The 15,026-nt window shown below is 37.8% G+C and overlaps 1 protein-coding gene and 1 long non-coding RNA gene across 3 annotated transcripts in view; one reads left to right on the top strand and one right to left on the bottom strand.

Annotated features, from left to right (window-relative positions):
• Positions 1-15,026, bottom strand: part of CNTNAP2 (contactin associated protein 2) — a 1,382,613-nt gene that overhangs the window by 1,016,385 nt on the left and 351,202 nt on the right. The window lies entirely within an intron of this gene.
• Positions 1-15,026, top strand: part of LOC125161130 (uncharacterized) — a 51,127-nt gene that overhangs the window by 31,142 nt on the left and 4,959 nt on the right. The window contains exon 3 of one of the 2 annotated variants that reach the window (XR_007150474.1): positions 14,439-14,553. The exons of the other annotated variant lie outside the window; for it this stretch is intronic. This is a non-coding gene — a long non-coding RNA (uncharacterized LOC125161130). The remainder of the gene's footprint in view (positions 1-14,438; positions 14,554-15,026) is intronic. 2 annotated transcript variants of the gene reach the window in all.

Below are 15,026 nucleotides of genomic sequence, written 5' to 3'. Positions count from 1 at the left end.
TAGAGGCTTCTGGCTTCCTGGGATGAAATGTCCACCTGTTCCATCCCACTGCCATTTTCCTTTCAATCCTGTGTATTGTCTCTGAATGGAAGTTGGGAGACGGAGCTACTGGGGGGTTGGAGACGTCACACTGGCTACTTTGAAGAGTCAGCATCCACCAGGCAAATGACTGTCCAGTTTTATAGTAAGTATAGACCAAGCATTTCTGAAGTAGGGGACAGTGGAAGAGAGATACACAGTGTTTTTCATCTACTCCCAGGTGCACATGCCAGGCCTTTTTCTGGCAGCAACATCACTGAATGATCACCATTTGTAGCAGGTTGGCAAAAAGCAGCAGGGATGTATAGGAAAATCCACACAGTTGGGGACTGAGATATTTTAAAGCTTTGAAGAGGTATGATATGGTCAGCTTTGCAATTTAAACAGAGTAGACTACTAGTTGGGGGAAAAATATGAAGATGAATAAAGGCTGGCAGTTAACTACTACAGATGGGAACCCAAAAAGGTTGGGTTAAAGAACATTTTGAGAGAGAAAATCAGGAGGCTTTTAACCTGATAACTGGGCAGTAAAAAAGAGGGACAAATCAGAGGATGGCTATATCTCCCTGAGGGACAGGGTTACAGGGATGCTGCCCGACAGAGATAAAGGGCATAGATGGAAAAAGAAGAGGAAGAGGAGGAGGAATCAATCTTAGGATGGACAAAAATTCAGTTTTGGGTGCTATAAAATTGAGGTGGCTAAGGAATTTCCAGCTGTAGCCATAGGAGGGCACTAGGTATAAAGCTAATGACTTGGGTGGCTGCTCAGGAAATACAGTTGGAAGTCCTTTGAGTTTTTCACTTTGTTTTTTTTGTTTTGTTTTGTTTGTTTTTTTAAGGCATATATATTATTACTGCATAATGATTTGATATTTGTATATATTGCAAAATGATCGCCATAAGTCCAGTTAACATCCGTCGACATTTGTAGTTACAAAATTTTTTACTCCTGTGATGAGAACTTTAAGATTAAGATACTTAGCATCTTTCAAATATGCAATACAGTATTATTAACTATAGTTGCCATGCAGTATATTACATCCTCAGAGCTTTTTTATAATTGGAAGGTTTGTACCTTTTGACAACCTTCACCCATTTTGTCCAACCCCCAACCTTTCTATTCCCCATCCTCTGCCTCTGGCAAACACTAATATGTTCTCAGTATCTATGACCCTGTGTTTTTTGTTTTGTTTTGTATTTTCTAGACTCCACATACAAGTGCAGTCATGTAGTATTTGTCTTACTCTCTCTGACTTCTTTCACTTTGTATAATGCCCTCAAGGTCTATTCAGGATGTCACAAACAGCAAGATTCCCTTCTTTTTTTATACCTGAATAATGTTTCATTGTGTATCTACAATTTATTAACTCATTCATCCATTAATGGACACTTAGGGTATTTCCATACCTTGGCTATTGTAAACAATGTTGCTATAAACATGGCATGGTGGTCCAGATAATTTTTTTGAATTAGTGTTTTTGTTTTCTGTGGATAAATACCCAGAAGTGGAATGAATGGATCATAAGGTATTTCTAGTTTTATTTTTGGAGGAACCTTCCTACTGTTTTCCATAGTGGCTGCACCAATTTACTTTGCTTTCCCACCAACAGTGTACAAGTATTCTCTTTTGTCTACATCTTTGCCAACACTCTTTATGTCTCATCTTTTTGATAACCACTCTAACAGGTGTGAGGTGTTGTTACCTCATTGTGGTTGTGCTTTGCATTTCTCTGATGATCAGTGATGTGGAGCACCTTTTTACATACCTCTTGGCATCTGTATGTCTTCTTTGGAAAAATGTCTGTTCAGATCCTCTGCCCATTGTTTTTAACCACATTTTTTTGGGTGGGAATTAAGTTATTTATATAATTTGGATACTAATCCCTTATCAGAAGACTTGCAAGTGTTTTCTCCCATTTAGTAAGCTGTCTTCTCATTATGTTGATCACTCGCTTTGCTTTTTAGCTTGATGCAGTCCCATTTGTTAATTTTTCTTTTTTTGACTTTGTTTCTGGTGTCAAATCAAAAAAAAAAATTAACTGCCAAGACCAATGCCAAGGAGCTTATGACCTAGGTTTCTTCTCAGAGCTTTAATATATTTTAAGTTTGTTGTATATGGGGAGGGGGTCCAGTTTTTCCAACACCATTTAAAGAAGAGAGTGTCCTATCCCCATGCTATATTCTTGGACTCTTTCTCACAAACAAGTTAACCATAAAGTATGGATTTATTTCTGGGCTCTCTATTTTGTTCCATTAATCTATGTATCTGGTTTTATGTCAATACCAAATCGTTTTGATCGCTAAAGCTTTGTAGTATAGTTTGAAATCAGGGAATGTGATACCTCTTCTTTCTCAATATTTCTTGGCTATTCGAGGTCTTTTTAAATTCCATAGAAAATTTAGAATTATTCTATTTCTATGACAAATGCCTTTGGAATTTTGATAGTCAGTATACTGAATCTAAGCACTGTTTCGGGTAGTATGGGCATTTTTAACAGTATTGATTCTTCCATCCATGAGCATGGAATACTTTTTCATTTGCTTGTGTCTTCTTTATTTTCTTTCATCAACGTCTTGGTTTTCAGTGTACGAGTCTTTTACTTCCTTGGTTAAATTATTCCTAGGTGTTTTATTCTTTTTGATGCAACTGTAAATGAGATTGTTTTCTTAATTTCTCTTTCTGATAGTTCATTATTAGTGTATAGAAACAACTCATATTTGAACATCCTGATTTTGTATCCTGCAACTTTACTGAATTTGTCGATTAGTTTTAAGTCCCCCTCCACACCCCCCCTCCCCCCGCCAATGGGGCCCTTAGGGTTTTCTATATAGTGTATGTCATCTGCAAATAGTGACAGTTTTACTTCTTTCTGATTTGGATGACTTCTATTTCCTTTTCTTGCCTAACTACTCTGGACTTTTGACTAAAAGTGGTGTGAGTAGGCATCCTTGTTTTGGTTCTGATCTTTCGCCGAGTATGATGTTAGCTGTGGGCTTTTCATGCACATGGTCCTCTGTACTCACTCTGTTGATGGTTTTTATCATAATGTTAAATTTTGCCAAATGCTTTTTCCACATCTACTGAGATGATCATATGATTGTTATCCTTATTTTTGTTAATCTGATGTAAACATTAATTTGTGAATGTTGAAACATTCTTGCAACACTGGAATAAATACCATTTGATCATGGTATGTGTCCTTTTACTGTATCCTTGAATTTGTTTTGCTACTATTTTGTTGAGGATTTTTGGATACGTGTTCATCAGGGGGTACTGGCCTGTAATTTTCTTTTCTTGTAGCATTTTGCCTGGTTTTGATATCAGAGTAATTCTGGCCTCCACTTTGGAAATCTATCCTCCTCTTTAGTTTTTTAGAAATGATTGAGGAAGGTTGGTATTCTTATTTAAATGTTTGGCAGAATTCCCCTGTAAAGCTGTGTGGTATTGGACTTTTGTTTGTTGAGAGGTTATTGATTTCTGATTGTCCTTACTCACTGGCTTGTTTAGATTTTCTTTCGCTTCCTGATTCAGTCTTGATAGATTGCATGTTTTTGGAATTAATCTATTTCTTCTAGGTTATCACATTTGTTGGCATGTAATTATTCATAGTAGTCTTATAAGACCCTTTGTATTTTTGTGGTATCAACTGTAATATCTCCTCTTTCATTTCTGATTTTGACTCCTCTTGGTAAATCTAGAGAAAGATCTGCCAATTTTTTTTCAAATCTTTCAAAGAACCAGCTCTTAGTTTTCTATTGCCTTTTTAGTCACTTTGTTTTTCATTTATTTCCATTTAGATCTTTACTGCCTTCCTTCTGCCAACTTTGGCCCTTGTTTATTCTTCATTTTCTAGTTCCTTGAAGTACAAAGTTGGTTTATGTGAGATTTTTTTCTTGTTTCTTGAGGTAGTCATTTAACACTTTCCTCTTGTAAGTGCTTTTGCTGCATCCTGTAAGTTTTGGTTTGTGTTTTTACTTGCAAGGTATTCTGATTTCTCCTTTGATAACTTCTTTGATCTTTGGTTCAGTAGATTTATTAATCTCCACATATTTGCGATTTATTTTTTCAGTTTTCTTCTGATTTCTAGCTTTATAGCATTGTGGTCAGAAAAGATGCTTGACATGATTTCAGTTTTCTTAGATTTATTAGGATTTTTGTGTGTGTGGCCTAATATATGACCTATCATGGAGAATGTTCCATGTGCACTTGAGAAGAATATGTATTCTGTTCCTTTTGGATCAAATGTTCTGTACATATGTGTTAAGTCCTTCTGGTCAACATGTCATTTAATACCCATGTTTCCTTACTGATTTTCTATCTGGATGATCTCTACAATGATCATGATAGAGTACAAAAACTCCACACTATTACTGTACTGCTATTTAGGTCAATTAACATTTGCTTTGTATATTTCAGTGTTTCTCTGTCTGGTACACAAATATTTACAAAAGTTATATCCTTTTTGCTGGATTGATTGTCATCTGATTGTTGAAATCATGAGACCGGTGGAAGGACTGAACCTAAGACAATGCGCAAAGTTATGAGTGGTGAGTTAAGGTACAAACCACAGAGAGCATCACCACTTAAGGTAGAAAATATATATGATGTAGACCTAGGAGGAATGATCAGAATAGCATGGGAAAACAAAGCAAGGTATCATGGAAACCAAGTGAACAGAGAGCATGAATTATGGTAAGAAGTAAATAATTTCCACTGGATTTAGGTATAAAGATGGCAGTATTTAATTTAGAGCATTTCCATTAAAGGGGTGAAGACAGAAACCAGATTTCAGTTGTGACTGAAAAGTGAAAACACAGAAATTCACCATGTTTGTAAGAATTTTTGAGTAGGGGCGCCTGGGTGGCTCAGTTGGTTAAGTGTCTGACTTTGGCTCAGGTCATGATCTAGCCATCCAAGGGTTCTAGCCCTGCATCGGGCTCTGTGCTGACAGCTCAGAGCCTAGAGCCTGCTTCAGATTCTGTTTCTCTCTCTGCACCCCCCCCCCCACTTGCACTCTATCTCTCTCAAAAAAATAATTAAAGAGAAAATTAAAAAAAGAATTTTGTGAGTAGAAGAAGCAAACTGCTCAGGGTAACTATAGGCTAGTAAATAATAATACTAGTTTAGAATGGCAGATCAGAAGTTGAACAAATGAGTTTAGATAATCAGAAAGCTCTATACCTGTGTATCACATTTAAAAAAAGCCTTCTCGGGGCGCCTGGGTGGCGCAGTCGGTTAAGCGTCCGACTTCAGCCAGGTCACGATCTCGCGGTCTGGGAGTTCGAGCCCCGTGTCAGGCTCTGGGCTGATGGCTCAGAGCCTGGAGCCTGTTTCCGATTATGTGTCTCCCTCTCTCTCTGCCCCTCCCCCGTTCATGCTCTGTCTCTCTCTGTCCCAAAAATAAATAAACGTTGAAAAAAAAAATTAAAAAAAAATAAAAATAAAAAACAAAAGCCTTCTCTGGATTAATTTTATGTCCTTAGATTTAATAAATACATTTCTAAATGTGTTGTCATTATAATTATTAAAAATAATGTCCACTTCCCTGCTTTAAGCTTCAAGTGAGAAGTTGCAAATTTTAATGCCATCAAAAAGTATTACTTGAGTTAGGGTTCTTCTTTTTTGTTTACGAGATCTATGTACCTTTTGTGTTTCCTTACATGTCCTGGCTGACAATAAATGTAGAGTTAAATATTATGTCATATTATAGGAAGTATGTTAACCCTGAGTATTGGTGTATATTCTTTCCTCTTTGGGTCATATGAATATCCAATATTAAGTTACAAAACATCCTGAGCTCTCCTCTTATTTTAGACTCTTGTGTTTAATGTTAAGATCTCATATTAGATCTATTTCTCAGAATTTCTCCAAAAAAAAATCTTGATGGCTTTTTTAAGGGAGGTAATTACTTTGTGCCTAACTGTGCATAATCACCTGAGCAATGGAATGTTAATATAACAGCAAAGTTACAAATGAATTAGAAAAATATTTTGATCAAAATTAAATATTAGGCTCAAAATCATAAGTGTATGTCAAGAATTGTACTGAGCAACAGAATGAGTATTAGAATCAATATATTTATTAGCCAATATTTGATATGAAAAGGGAATGCACAATTCATCATTCCCCAGTTATAATCCAGTCAATCAACTCAATGCTGCCCTATAGAGTATCTTACCCTTACTTTGACATTTTTAATGTTAAATATTGCCTATTTGGAATAAATTTGATTTAGGTAACCTTTCATGGAGCACAGGTACATGGAATGCCATAAATGTCAAGGGAAGTATAAACCTTTGTCTCTTCACAAAGACTTTAGAAAGAGTAAAGCTGTTAATGGTACACATCAGATATTCATTGAAAATCTGCTTGTCTTCAAAATCATCAACTGAGAAAAACATCATTAAGAAAGGCAATAAAAGTAGAAATTAAAATGAACCAATATTAGAATTATACCCAGGATAGGGCAGAAACATCATGTTAGCCAGCTCTGTATTCCCAATAATGTCTTGAAAATTCTAGGCATTCAATAAGTGTATACTGAATAGAATTTTGAATTAATTGTAGGTATCCCTATTCCCCCTTCCCCCTCCCCACCAAGAAATATATTTCACTGTTGGGTATTACATCATGATTATGAAACCTAATTTATAGGTACTTAGGAAACAAAATGAATAATCCTTAACTCAGTTTCCTGACACCGTTTTAGTAAAAACTGGTTATCCAATATGAGCATTTTTCTGAACTCTCTGTTATGGAATGTTTGTGTTCCCTCTAAATTCCTATGTTGAGACCCTACCACCCAAATGTGGTAGAATTAGGAGACAGATAAAACCTTGGGAAGTAATTAGATAAGATCATGAAGGTGGAACCCTTTTCAATGGGATTAGTGCCATTTTAAGAGTCATGAGACCAACTGCTTCCTTTCTCTGTTCTCTGGTCTGTTGAGATACAATGAGAAGCTGGCAGCCTATAAACCAGAATGGGGCCCTCGCAAAAATGTGACCACACGGGAATCCTGAAATCAGACTTTCAGCCTCCAGAACTATTGGAAGGAAATGTTTATTGTTTGTTTATAAGCCACCCAGTCTATTTTATGTCTGTTACAGCAGTGTAAATGCCCTAAGATGTACCTTATTTGGCTTAAGATATTTTAAATGATATATACCACATATATAAAGAAGGCAGAAACAAAGTCAAAGACATTCAATAGATTTTTCGTGATAGTTTATACCAAACTGAGCCAATCACATGTGCCTGTATATTGAAGATATAGGAGTAAACACAATGACCCCTATACCAATTGGTTACTAAACAGATTCTGTTCTATCAGAGGTGGCTTCATGTTTTGGTCATTTGTGTAGTGGAAACTGATGGTGTAACTGCTCTGTTGGTCGTCTTTGCAGGTATCTGTGCTCATTGTATTTCCATATTTTTCTCCTCCTTTTGTGAAGCTAGAATTTCACATTTAGTCAGTATTTGTTACTAAATAGCACATCTCTAGCCAAATTTATTAGTTTCCTTAAGCCAAGATTGTTTCATTAGAGTTGTATAAACAGGAAAAAAATTTGAATATAATTTTTCACATATATATGGGTTTTTACTCATTTTTCATGATCATTATGCATTACACATACAAGGGAGCTAATTGAAAGAGTGAATTAATCCCACTCGATTCAAATGACTTGCACTGTTTGAGACTGATAAAACTGATTTTGTTTTATAGAAGCACTGACTAGGTTCCAGTTAACGATGGCAATGTAGAAAGTTCATGAACTTGCCCTCTCTCATGCACACATAAACCTACAAATATATATAGAATAATTTCCTCTGGAGGCAGGGGGTGGGGGGTGGGTGGGTGGTGGAAACCACAGAAAACAAAAACTAGCTGAGTGACTCCTCTATTAGGCCAACCAGAAACACACATATGCTGAAGCAAGTGGGAGATGCTGATGAACAGTGTCACCATAAAGCCCACCCACATTCAGCAGAGAACTCAAAACCTGAGCTTCTCCCTGAGGAGCAAAGGATTTAAACCTCACACTGTGTACCCCAACCTTTACGACTTGAGAGACGTGGTCCCCAAAACATCTAGCTTTGAAAACCAATGAGGCTCATGTCCATGAGAATCCCAACACCTGCAGTAAGCAGAGAAACGGTTCCTACAGGCTCAGATGCTCAGGCTCAGAGCACAGACCATCCAGACTTTAAGACAAGCCTCTTTCACATCAAGTGTTGGCCTGAGAGGCAGGCATCAGATTTAACACACATCACGGAGCCTATGAGGGTATTCTGAGGGTCTGAAGGCTGGTGAGCGCCATCTTTGCACTCGCCCTCTCTCTGCCTCACTCCAGCTCACTGGTATCTCCTGGAAGAGAGCCTCTAACCTTGCCTGAAGCCCCAACTTTAGGGCTGCCACCTGCAGACACCTCAAGGTCCTCTCTGGCCAGTGCGGCTTATGCTCCTGGGTCTCACAGGACTGGAATCAGAGAAGGTTCTTAATTGGCTGCCACCCTGAGCTACCCAGTATTACTGTGAAAAAGGCCTATTCATACTATGGCCCGAGGGCAGAGTTCTAATTAAAGACACATCTAAGGGCTGACTGTGACCTCTAGAGACCTCAGAGAGTGAGCACGATCTTCACACTCCATCTCCTGGGTTCTAGAGCACCAGTATCTGCTGGAGAGGAGTTTCTATGCACGTCTGGTGCCTTGTTTTTGTGGCTGCCACCCAAGGGATGCCCTTGATTTACTAGCTCTGGGGGGGTTTGCACAGCAAACAGACCATTCTTGGCTGGCTATCACCACCCCCCCCGCCCCGGACACTGCACACATATCAGACTGAAACCTGTCTTCATCTTTCCATGAAAGAGGTCTACTTGCTGGATATTTGGCTTGAGGGATAGATTTCCAGTCTGACACACATCTAGGGGCCTGCTGGGATGGACTCTGTGGATGACGGATGCCATAGTTGCACACTCCCTCTGCCTTGCTCCAGGTTGTTGATATTTCCCAGAAAGGAACTTATATACCATACCAGTCTGGTGCCCTAAGTTTTACAACTGCTCCCCAAGGGACCCCTCTACCTCCAGATTGCCTGGCTCTAGTGGTCCGTGGGATTTAATACTTGTGATCCCACTGGATAGTATATATTTACATACTTTAAAAGTTGATATCTAACGTCCTCCCCTTTGGAGCATTGATAGATCTTGGCAAACCCTTACTAACAATAAAATAGGCTTCTTGGACAAATACAAAAGTTTGGGGTACAACCAAGAGTGAGGGCAAGGTTGAACAATAAGATTCGTCTCCTACACAGGCTTTTAAGAATGGGAAACAGGTGGCTGTCTTATACGTAAAAACCAACACAGAGACCTAGGCAAGCAAAGTGAAGAAATAGAGGAATATTCCAAATGAAAGAACAAGATAAAACTTTAGAGGAAAAAGAAAATAATGAAACAGGAGTAAGTGATTCACCTGATAAGGAGTTTCAAATAATGGTCATAAAGATATATACCAAACTCAGGAAGATAATATATTAACACAGTGAGAACTTAGAAAATATAAGAAAGTACTAATTAAAGTCACAGAGCTGAAAAATACAATCTGTAGTGAAAACTACAATGATGGGTTCAAAAGCAGATCCGATGAAGCGGAAGAAAGGATCATTGAACCTAAAGACAGGGCAGTGGAACTCACCAATCAGAGCTGCATCAAAAAGAAAAAAAAAAGGAAGATAGCCTTGGAAACTTATGGGACAACATCAAGTGATCAACATTTGCATTACAGGCATTCCAGAAACAGAAAAGAGAAAGAAAAAAAGTCGGCGGGGAGGCAGAAAACTTATTTGAAGAAATAATGGCTGGAAACTTCCCTAACCTGGGGAAAGAAAAGGCCAGATACAAGCAGCACAGAGAGTTCCAAATAAGAGGAACCCAAAGAGACCCACACATTATAATGACACATTACAATTAAAATATCAAAAGTTAAAGACAATGAAAGAGTGGGGTGCCCGGGTGGCTCAGTGGGTTAAGTGTCCGACTTCAGCTCAGGTCATGATCTCATGGTCCGGTCTGTGAGTTCGAGCCCCGCGTTGGGCTCTGTGTTGACAGCTCGGAGCCTGGAGCCTGCTTCCGATTCTGTGTCTCCCTCTCTCTCTGACCCCTATTCATGCTCTGTCTGTCTCTGTCTCAAAAACAAACATTAAAAAAAAAGACAATGAGAGAATATTAAATGCAGCAAGAGGAAAACAATTTGTTACATACAATGGAACCCTCAGAAGACAATGAGCAGATTTTTCAGAATCTATGTAGGCCAGAAGGGAGTGGCAGAAGGTATTTGAAATGCTAAAAGAAAAAAAAATCCAATCAAGAATCCTGTACCCAGAAAAGCTGTATTCAGAATGGAAGGAAAAAATAGGAAGTTGTTTTTTCTACTTTTTCCAACAAGTGGAAAATAAGAGTTCATCTCCACTACACCAGCCCTACAAGAAATGTTAAAGAGATTCTTTAAGCTGAAAAGAAAAGGTGCTAATTGTTAACAGAAAACATGAAAATAGAAATCTCACTGGTAACAGTAAATATATAGTAAAATCTATATTTTATAATCTATAATCAAAATAATCTAATCCTGTGGGGTGCCTGGGTGGCTCAGTCAGTTAAGCATCTGACTTCAGCTCAGGTCATGATCTCACAGTTTGTGAGTTCAGGCCCCATGTCAAGCATTGTGCTGACAGCCTGGACCCTGCTTCAGATTCTGTGTTTCCCCCACCTGTGTTCTGTCTCCCTCTCTCTGTCTCTCTCCCAAAAATAAATAAACATTAAAAAATGAAACTAAATAATCTAATGTTTTAAAGGTGGTGGATTAATCACTTATAAATCTTGTATGAACGTCAAAAGACAACAGTAGTACAAATAACTGTTAAGTACAATAATTAGCTAAGGGATGCACAAGATAAAATGATGTAGCATCAGAAACATAAAACATATTGAGGGGACAGTAAAGGTACTGTTTTGCCTCATTATTGGTAATAACCTGCCCCCACTGACTACACCACATACAATACATACAATGTTGACTCCACTGCTTTTCGCCTCACTGGAATCACACTTTATAGAAGAGCTGTAGGAAACAAACTAAATTTCTATCTGATATTGCATTTGGTTTGTAATAATTTATTGAGAAGATGACAAATCTCTTAAAATTAGTTTCTCATTAAGGAAAAGAAACTACACAAATTTTCTAAAACCTTAATGACTATATGAAAATTCATTTTCCTAATATTACAGCAATGTAAAAGGTTTAAAATGGAATGCCAATATAAACTATTAAAATCTTTCAAATCTTCACACAAATTATGTTCACTTTCAGTAAGTGAATGAAACTATTCAGACATTTTAGAAATGAAGTTAGGGGCGCCTGGGTGGTGCAGTCGGTTAAGCATCCGACTTCAGCCAGGTCACGATCTCGCGGTCCGTGAGTTCGAGCCCCGCGTCAGAGCCTGGAGCCTGTTTCCGATTGTGTGTCTCCCTCTCTCTCTGCCCCTCCCTCGTTCATGCTCTGTCTCTCTCTGTCCCAAAAATAAATAAAAAACGTTGAAAAAAAAGAAATGAAGTTAAACTAACCTTTATTATAAGAGTAGATTAAAAATACCTCTCTATCAAAGCCAACTGAGGTAAAATTTTGACCATCAGTAATTTCTCTCATGTTTGAATTAATTAGGAGGAAATCCATATTTACTATTGCAACTTTTTCCATTTTGAGATATGACATACAAAGCTCTTAAAATAATGTCACTAAGTCCTCTATCATTTTTAATGTCTACATTTGACATTACATACAGATGACATTTGGGAAACATCCTTTAGTCTAGTAATACACTTGTATTTTGGGGGTTTCCAGTCAGTGTCATAATTGTAACATATAATGAAGACACTAAAAGTGATTACAAATGTTAGAGAAAATGTTAGAGAAAAATCAACTGCATTATAAAAAATTTACCACTTAATATCAGAGGTAGACTGTTATACTGTCTTTGTGGGAATCCTAGCAAAGAATATGAAGAGCCCTGAGTTTGAAAGCATAATAGGTATGAGAAAACAAAAGTTAATGACATGACATCAATATAAAAGTCTAAAGTGTTGGATCAGAACATGTCTCCCCATCAGAAAGAGGAATGTTGGGTTCCACGTGATCCATCTGATTTTAGCCACAGTTGGCCAGAGAGGGGAAAAAGGAAAAAAGTAGTCTTATAATAGTGTGGTGGGGCAATCCCAGAAACAGTAATAAAACCACAATCAGACATATTTAAAAACTGCAAGACCATTTGCTATGGGGTCCTGATTCCTATAGTTTTGAAATCAGAAGGTTGCACTTGATCGATGTTTTTTAAACAGAGGCCATATCTGAATCTCTGGTAGAGTTTTCCAGTAATATGCATGTTGGCACTCCAATGGGTCTCCTTGGAGCAGCTAAGTCAAATAACTGCCTAGTGAGATTCACTTTTTCCCTGGCAAGCATCTCAGGTAATGAGATTAGGAATATGAGGAAATTACTTTCTCATGGAAAGAAATCAAAATGATTCTGAAAATACCAAATTTTCTTATCAAGCCTTAGGTTTCATTTGAAATCCTTAAAGCAGTGGAAAGGAGCCAGCCTGAAGCACTGCTGAAACAGAGCAAAAACCATGCAAGGACCGACTTTAGCCAAAATTTGGTGGTGTTCCCTTATTATGAAGAGCAAAATTAACGTCAGGATCCACAACAAGTGCAAGAAAATATCGTTTAAACTCAGAAAAACTAACCTCATAACCTTTCTAGACTTCATTTTTTTCATATTTAAAAAGAAGCGTGCTGACAGATTAAGCAGCCTTAAATTTTACTTCCAAATCTAAAAAACTATTAAGACCAAATGTTAAATTTATTTAAATATCATCCCTTATCACATTTAACTCTATTTCACAGTAAAGAATAAAATTTTAGAGTTTTTTTTTTAAACAAAACACATTTAAGTAGGACTGAGGTGTTTGGAGCAAACTTGTCCATAGAAGAAGTCTCTGCTTACCTGAGGCAGCTACAGGCCGGTGTCTGAAAATAAATAAGCAACCTGTACGGGCAGGCTTTGCAAACTCAGTCCTATCAAATAATGACAACTGACACAGCTGACTTTCAAAATATGAGAAATAGTTACAAACAATCCTCTCTTGTTTCCTAACTTACTAAAAATTGAAAACTAACAAGCTTTCTTTCAATTATGCCATTTCAACATAAGCATGCCAAGCTCACTTGAGAATAAAATCTTCCATTTATCTGTGGAATAGCTTAGGCATAAACACCTGTCACGTAAACCTCTGCTACCAAAAGTCAATATGTATCTCTCTAGTTGTGGAGGGATTTATAGAACAGATTTTCATTTTCTCCTTGCATTTTGCTTTATCTTGAATTTCAGGATGCATGTTTTATTGTACAACTGCATGATTTGGGAAAGCTAAAACAATTTTGCTAAAGAATAGAAAATGAGGAAAGGAGGGAACCGGGTAGGGGTTTGGTGAAAGTCTCTTACTCTGTTCTCCCAGTTGAGATGTCCAATTTAGAAATCCCACAAGCTCCTACATTTTCAAAGCTGGATGTCTATTTCTATAATTAAGGCCACACACACACACACACACACACACACACACCACATTTTCTCAGAAAACAATGACAAAATTACTTCTGGAGAGGTATAGAGTTAAAGAAGAATGTTTTCTAACATCAAAGTGATTCCTGTTCACAGAATAGTTAATGACTATATTTTGTTCAGCCTTGCTTAAGCCATTCAGAATACACGTTGTAACAAAAACATGTCTTAACTAAAACTAAACGCTGATATTGATACTTCTCGACAAAAGTTTCTTCAATACCTAACTTCCAGGCACTCTTGTAGACACCAGTGAAGATATAAGCCATTGCTTGCCATAGAGAGGTTTAGGATTTAATCCCAATGATGAAACAGCCATGTAAAAGAAAAAAAATAACTCCATGGCAAGATGAATCCTAAAACATTGTAAGCTGGAATAACAAAGGAGTTTTTATACACTGGTAGTTCTTTCCCAAGCACAAGAGACAAGAGAGATTAATAAACACTCTGGATGGAACAAATCTGTCAAGGAATTAAGAGTTTTAAAAGACAATAATAAAACCTTAAAACTGATTAAAACAATAAAACAGCACCCTAAAGCCTATGTCACACATTCTAAGTTATTAATAACGGATACTACAGTGTGCTTTTTCTCAGTTTGAGAGGTTTCAGAACCTTTTCTCAAATTTTAAGGACATACTGTTAAGATACTGTCTCCCCCCCCCTTTTTCTTTTTGTTAATGCTCAGCTTGACAGCTGTCCACTACTTTATGACTTTTCAGACCCCAGACCCGCGATCCCCACCCTCCTGGCTCTTGCCATCACCATCCACACTGAGACGCCGCTCAGCTTCCTTGGTTCTCACGGATATGACAGCCTAAGGGACGCTTCTGCAGTGTGAGTTGAGTTTCTCTGGCTTTCCTTCACCCTTCCCTAGGTGTCACGTCAAAAACTGTGCCTGTGTGATTGGGCACAAGGTATTGTGGGTCTGCCATCACCACAAAAAGAGCAGACCTGAAATCCACTAGTCGCAAAACGAGAGGCACATGGGACAGACTTGAATCCGACCACAGCTGATGTGAAGTCTCATGAGTGAGAAAAGTCTCTGTGGCTAGAAGCCTGTGTCATGAAACATGGTTGTGGACAGCCATGGATACATATGCTTAAGTCAGACAGTGGGTACCTCTTCTTTCCTAAAAGATTTATTTTTATGCCCACTTAGCTCAGCTGACATACGTTAGCCAGAATTATGGATGTTTGTGCTTCAAGATTCGCTGGAACTGAGTAACGAATTGAAGGTGCTTGTTAACTCTACCATTAGCTTCCAAACTCGACATGCAATCCCACTTCCTAACTGAGCAGTGGAGAAA

This window comes from Prionailurus viverrinus, chromosome A2 (assembly GCF_022837055.1).
Source record: "Prionailurus viverrinus isolate Anna chromosome A2, UM_Priviv_1.0, whole genome shotgun sequence".
NCBI lineage: Eukaryota > Metazoa > Chordata > Mammalia > Carnivora > Felidae > Prionailurus > Prionailurus viverrinus.
The sequence above is the reverse complement of the archived record's forward strand: the minus strand, read 5'-3'. Positions and strand labels throughout refer to the sequence as shown.